We start from the raw sequence: 6,717 nt of genomic DNA on the forward strand, positions 1-6,717 counted from the left end.
ACAGGTTTATATATACAGTGCCTTTGGAAAGTATTCAGACCCCCTGACTTTTTCCACATTTTGTTACGTTACACTCTTATTCTAAATGGATAAAAAAAATATATATAATAATCCTCAGACATTTACACACAAAACCCCATAAGGACAAAGCAAAATGTGATTACAGCATCGAGTATTAAAATAAAAAACAGAAATACCTTGTTTACATAAGTATTCAGACCCTTTGCTTAGAGACTCAAAATTGAGCTCAGGTGCATCCTGATTTCATTGATCATCCTTGAGATGTTTCTACAACTTGACTGGAGTTCACCTGAGGTAAATTCAATTGATTGGACATGATTTGGAAAGGCACACACCTGTCTATATAAGGTCCCACAGTTGACAGTGCATGTCAGAGCAAAAACCAAGCCATGAGGTCGAAGGTATTGTCCATAGTGCTCAGAGACAGGATTGTGTCGAGGCACAGATTTGGGGAAGGGTACCAAAAAATGTCTGCAGCATTGAAGAGCCCCAAGAACACAGTGGCATCCATCATTCTTAAATGGAAGAAGTTTGGAACCGCCAAGACTCTTCCTAGAGCTGGCCGCCCTGCCAAACTGAGCAATCGGGGGAGAAGGGCCTTGGTCAGGGAGGTGACCAAGAACCCGATGGCCACTCTGCCAGAGCTCTAGAGCTCCACTGTGGAGATGGGAGAACATTCCATAAGGACAACCATCTCTGCAGCACTCCACCAATCATTCCTTTATGGTAAAGTGGCCAGACAGAAGCCACTCCTCAGTAAAAGGTACATGACAGCCCGCTTGGAGTTTGCCAAAAGGCACCTAAAGACTCTCAGACTATGAGAAACAAGATTCTCTAATCTGATGAAATGCCAAGTGTCACGTCTGGAGGAAACCTGGCACCATCCCTAGTGTGAAGCATGGTGGTGGCAGCATCATGCTGTTGGGATGTTTTCTAGCTGCAGGGACTGGGAGACTAATCAGGATCGAGGGAAAGATGAACGCAGCAAAGTACAGAGAGATCCTCCGGACCTCAGACTGGCGAAGATTCACCTTCCAACAGGACAACGACCCTAAACACACAGCCGAGCCAACGCAGGAGTGGCTTCGGGACAAGTCTCTGAATGTCCTTGAGTGGCCCAGCCAGAGCCCGAACTAGAACGCGATCGAACATCTCTGGAGAGACCTAAAAATAGCTGTGCAGCAACACTCCCCATCCAACCTGACAGCGCTTCAGAGGATCTGCAGAGAAGAATGGGAGAAACTCCCCAAATACAGGTGTGCCAAGCTTGTAGCGTCATACCCAAGAAGACTCGATGCTGTAATCGCTGCCAAAGGTGCTTCAACAAAGTACTGAGTAAAGCGTCTGAATACTTATGTAAATGTAATATTACAGTTTTTAATTCTTTATAAATTAGCAACAACTTCTAAAAATCTGTTTTTGCTTTGTCATTATGGGGTACTGTGTGTAGATTGATGAGGAAAAAAACAATTGAATCAATTTTAGAATAAGGCTGTAACGTAACAAAATGTGGAAAAAGTAAAGTGGTCTAAATACTTTCCAAAAGCACTGTATATACAGTATATATATATAAATGTGTCTCTGTAGGCTAATACTACTAGACACCTAGCAATTTTATGAAGTTGGCTTTAGCTAGCCCAGATAGGTTCCCAATCTCCCAACGTCATAACTACCAAGAAATGATTTTAGGCGATTGATCAAGTTAGTGTAGCTAGCTTGTCTAACTATCTTAGCTGGCATGCCTGCTGGCAAGGTTGGTAGACTTTAGAAAAGCAAGCAGTAACTAAATGTACTGAATAAGACTCACATTCCTTTCAATCTTTTACACAGAATTTAGCAGAAATGCAGAGAAGCATATTTAGTTTCTTTAAAAAAAAAAAACACCAGTCAGGAGGATACAGACAGCTCAAGGGGTATGGTTAGATATGCAGAAAAATAAATGAATGATTATCGCTCTAGACTGCAAGAAATAGCTGTTTCAACTTATGGACGCGGGGCTTAGCCCCCTTGCGGACCACCAACCAGCCATCCTCACATACTTTGTGCCCGCTCATATTTTTTAGGTGCATCACGTCCCTGTATGTGACGGTTGGTACAGAAACGCAATTAAAAACCTGACAAAGAAGCTCAGCGAATATCCAAATCAATTTAGGCGACCTTGGTTTAGTCTGAGGCCGCTCACGTCAGAGAAAGGGGGAGAGGGTGAGAGAGAACAGGGTTGGAGTGAGAGAGGGTGTGAGAGAGATGGGGAGGGAAGGGAGAGAAAGAGAGAGATAGAGGGGTTGGACTTGGAGAGGGTGTGAGAAAGGGAAGGGAGAGAAGGAGATATAGAAAGGGGTGTGAGAGAGAGGGCTTGGATTGGGGGAGGGTGAGGGAGAGAGAGGGTGAGAGAGAGGGAGAAATGGGGAGGTAGGGGAGAGATAGACAGGAGAGAGGGGTGAGAGAGAGACCTGGGTGGAATAGCAATCAAGCGGGTCAGACATTTTCTGGACGTGTGCATTGCATGATAAAGAGTTAAGATATGCAAACAGCCTGCAGGAGCCACAGGCCAGAAGATAATCTACTCTGAGTATACTTTACTCCCTAATACAGCGGTCCTGTGGTTAAGCAGTAATATCTGATTGAAGGAAACCGTAAAGAGAGGTCATGTGAGTGAGGGCACAGGTCATCCCATCCCATCCCATGTTGTCCTATTTTAGTAATGCTCGTTAAGTCCACAGGCACGGCTGATTTCCTGCTATGAAGCACATGCACTTGGACTAAGCTCAATGAACGTTCGGGATATGTTCAGGGTCACACACACAACAGACCGCAAACAGATAATTACATAGTGGCTTCATTAGGTGGCTTTCTCTCTCTCTTTTCACCATATTACCCAGTGTCAGTGGTCTTCTTTGGGTCAATACTCATTACACACAGGGATCTTTTACTGTAGACGACTGTCACACACAACCACGGAAAACATCGCCAGACCATTATTCCTCCTCCACCAAACTTTACAGTTGGCATTATGCATTGGGACAGTTGGAATTATGCATTGGGGCAGGTAGCGTTTTCCTGGCATCTGCCAAACCCAGATTTTTCCGTCGGACTGCCAGATGGTGAAGCGTGAATCATCACTCCAGAGAATGCGTTCCAGCCGATGCTTGGCATTGCGCATGGTGATCTTAGGCTTGTGGGCGGCTGCTCGGCCATGGAAACCCATTTCATGAAGCTTCCGACGAACAGTTCTAGTGCTGACGTTGCTTCCAGAGACAGTTTGGAACTCGGTAGTAAGTGTTGCAACTGAGGACAGACAATTTTTACGCTCTATGTGCTTCAGCACTTGGTAGTCCCGTTCTGTGAGCTTGTGTGGCCTACCACTTTGCGACTGAGCCGTTGTTGCTACTAGATGTTTCCACTTCACAATAACAGCAATTACAGTTGACCGGGGCAGCTCTGGCAGGGCAGCAATGGCTGTGTGCTCGATTTATACACCTGTCAGCAACGGGTGTGGCTGAAACAGTCAAATCCATTAATTTCAAGGGGTGTCCACATATTTTTGTGTATATAGTGTATTTAGTTAACTATTTAACTAACTATTTAGCACTTATGGCTTGGGGTAGAAGCTGTTCAGGGTCCTGTTGGTTACAGACTTAGTGCATTGGTACTGCTTGCCGTGCAATAGCAGAGAGAACAGTCTATGACTTGGGTGGCTGGAGTCTTTGACAATTTGTAGGCCCTTCCTCTGACACCGCCTGGTATAGAGGTCCTGGATGGCAGGGAGCTCGGCCCCAGTGATGCACTGCCTTGCGTTCTGATGCACAGTAGTTGCCATACCACGTGGTGATGCAGCCAGTCAATATGCTCTCAATGGTGCAGCTGTATAACTTCTTGAGGATCTGAGGGCACATGCCAATTCAGCTTACTGAGGAGGAAGATGCATTGTTGTGCCCTCCACTAAGCCCAGTCAATGTGAATAGAGGCGTGCTCGGCCCTCCGTTTCCTGTAGTCCACGATCAGCTCCTTTGTCTTGCTGACGTTGAGGGAGAGGTTGTTGTCCTGACCTGTCAGGAAGTCCAGGATCCAGTTGCAGAGGGAGATGTTCAGTCCCAGGGCCCATAGCTTAGTGATGAGCTTGGAGGGCACTATGGTGTTGAACACTGATCTGTAGTCAATGAACAGCATTCTCACATAGGTGTTCCTCTTGTCCAGGTGGGAGAGGGCAGTGTGGAGTGCAACAGAGATTGCAATCATCTGTGGATATGTTGGTGCAGTATGCGAATTGGAGTGGGTCCAGGGTGTCTCGGATGATGGTGTTAATGTGAGCCAACAACCTTTCAAATAATTTCATGGCTACAGATATGAGTGCTACAGGGCGATAGTCATTTAGACAGGTTAACTTAGCATTCTTGGGCACAGGGACTATGGTGGTCTGCTTGAAATATGTGGTTACTACAGACTGGATCAGGGAGAGGTTGAAAATGTCAGTGAAGACACTTGCCAGCTGGTCAGCGCATGCTCTGAGTAGGGGTCCTGGCAATCCATCTGGCCCTGCGGCCTTGTGAATGTTAACCTGTTTAACCTGTTAACCTGTTGTTACAAGGTGACAGACAATGACACATTCAATACCGCCTTGTACACTCTTGCCTGCATCTAGCTGATCTAGGGTGTAATCATTAGTCCAACAGTTGCAAACGAGAGTTTTCTATTGGACAAATTCAGGTATGTTTATCCCCGTTTCGTTCCGTTTAATTCTGTTTAAGAAACATTTTTCAACAGAATCGATTCAATGAATACACCCCTGATCACATGCAAACATAGTTCACTTTCCTCATTAACAGCATGATCACTTTCCTCATTAATTCCTTCTCGCATCTACGGGCTCCCTCCTCTCACCTTTTCCCTTCGCTTGAAGGCTTCAGTGCAAAACACATCAGCTGTCTGTGACCTGGCGAAAAAACCTTTCCAAGCCAAACCTTTATATCATACCGGTAACCGCTACACACAGCCTACATCGTTGTCACCATATTAGCTAACGTCAGTCAACATAGTTACTAGAAATAACGTGTTGGTAAACCCGCTACAATCATGCAGTACTGTGTAGAGTTAGCAAGCAGTTTAGCAGTTACACTGGTGGGCCCTGGTGGCAATACATTTATAAAACCAAATGCTTACCTTGACTTGGAAAAGTTCCAGTGTTGGATAGCCATAGCCAGCTAGCTAACATGGCATCCCTCTCTGTTTGAGCCTGGTGTTTGAGTAGGCTAAACTAGCTAGCTGCATTAGCTAGCTAAGTAAGTGAAAGTGAAAGAAAATACAACAAGAAAATACTCTCTCTTGTTTCTACTTTATTTTTGAAAAATTAATTTGTTCAAAACTGTTCAACTATTGTCTTTCTCTCTCTTTGAGTCAAATACTCACCATATTTTATGCACTGCAGTGCTAGCTAGCTGTAGCTTATGCTTTCAATACTAGATTAATTCTCTGATGCTTTGTTTGGCTGGACAACATGTCCAACATGTTCATACTTCAAGAAGTTGGAGGACGTCCTCCGGAAGTTGTCATAATTACTAAGTCTATGGAAGGGGGCGAGGACCATGAGCCTCCTAGGTTTTGTATGGAAGTCAATGTACCCAGAGGAGGACGGAAACTGTCTGTTGAGGCTACTTTAGACCTTCGTTGCAAAACAGTGTGTTTTAATCAATTATTTGGTGATGTGAATATATTTAATACAGTTTTATCTAAAAAGGATAACTTTTTTAATGTTTCACTATTTATATTTTTATGAAATTCACTGAGGAGGATGGTCCTCCCCTTCCTCCTCTGAGGAGCCTCCACTGATGTACTGTCACTTTGGGGACAATACACTTATTAATTAATGAAGCTGGTGACAGATGTGGTAAACTCCTCAATGCCATCAGATGAATACCAGAACATATTCCAGTCTGTGCTAGCGAAACAGTTCTGTAGCTTAGCATCCACTTCATCGAACCACTTCCATATTGAGCACGTCACTGGTACTTTCTGTTTGAGATTTTGCTTGTAAGCCGAAATCAGGAGGATAGAGTTATGGTCAGATTTGCCAAATGGAGGGCGAGGGAGAGCTTTGTATGCGTTTCTGTGTGTGGAGTAAAGACGGATTTCAGTTTCACTGCATTAAACTCACAGGCCACTAGGAGCACCGCCTCAGGATGAGCATTTTCTTGTTGGCTTATGGCTGTATTCAGCTTGTTGAGTGCAGTCTTAGTGCTAGCCTCGGTTTGTGTTGGTAAATAGACAGCTACGAAAAATATAGATGACATTCTCTATTCCACCATCAAACAGAAAACAAACACACAGGTACTGTACTAACACACCACACACACACACACACACACACACACACACACACACACACACACACACACACACACACACACACACACACACACACACACACACACACACACACACACACACACACACACACAGAACATCGTTTACCAGTTAGATGGATTTCATGTTTCTATGGAGAAGAATGTAGCTATTTTTAGAGGTGATATAAATAGCTTTTCTTTAGCTCAAACATTTACATTCATGTCTGACTGTAGCCGGCAGCCTTGTTTTCTGTTGTTTATAGATGTTAGACACGGATGTTATTATCTACTCTGTGATTCTGTTCTCTCTGCTATCGCACGGCAAGAGGTATGGGAGCGCCAAGTCTTGGACCAAAAG

This window comes from Salvelinus namaycush, chromosome 18 (genome assembly GCF_016432855.1).
Source record: "Salvelinus namaycush isolate Seneca chromosome 18, SaNama_1.0, whole genome shotgun sequence".
NCBI classification, from domain to species: Eukaryota; Metazoa; Chordata; class Actinopteri; order Salmoniformes; family Salmonidae; genus Salvelinus; species Salvelinus namaycush.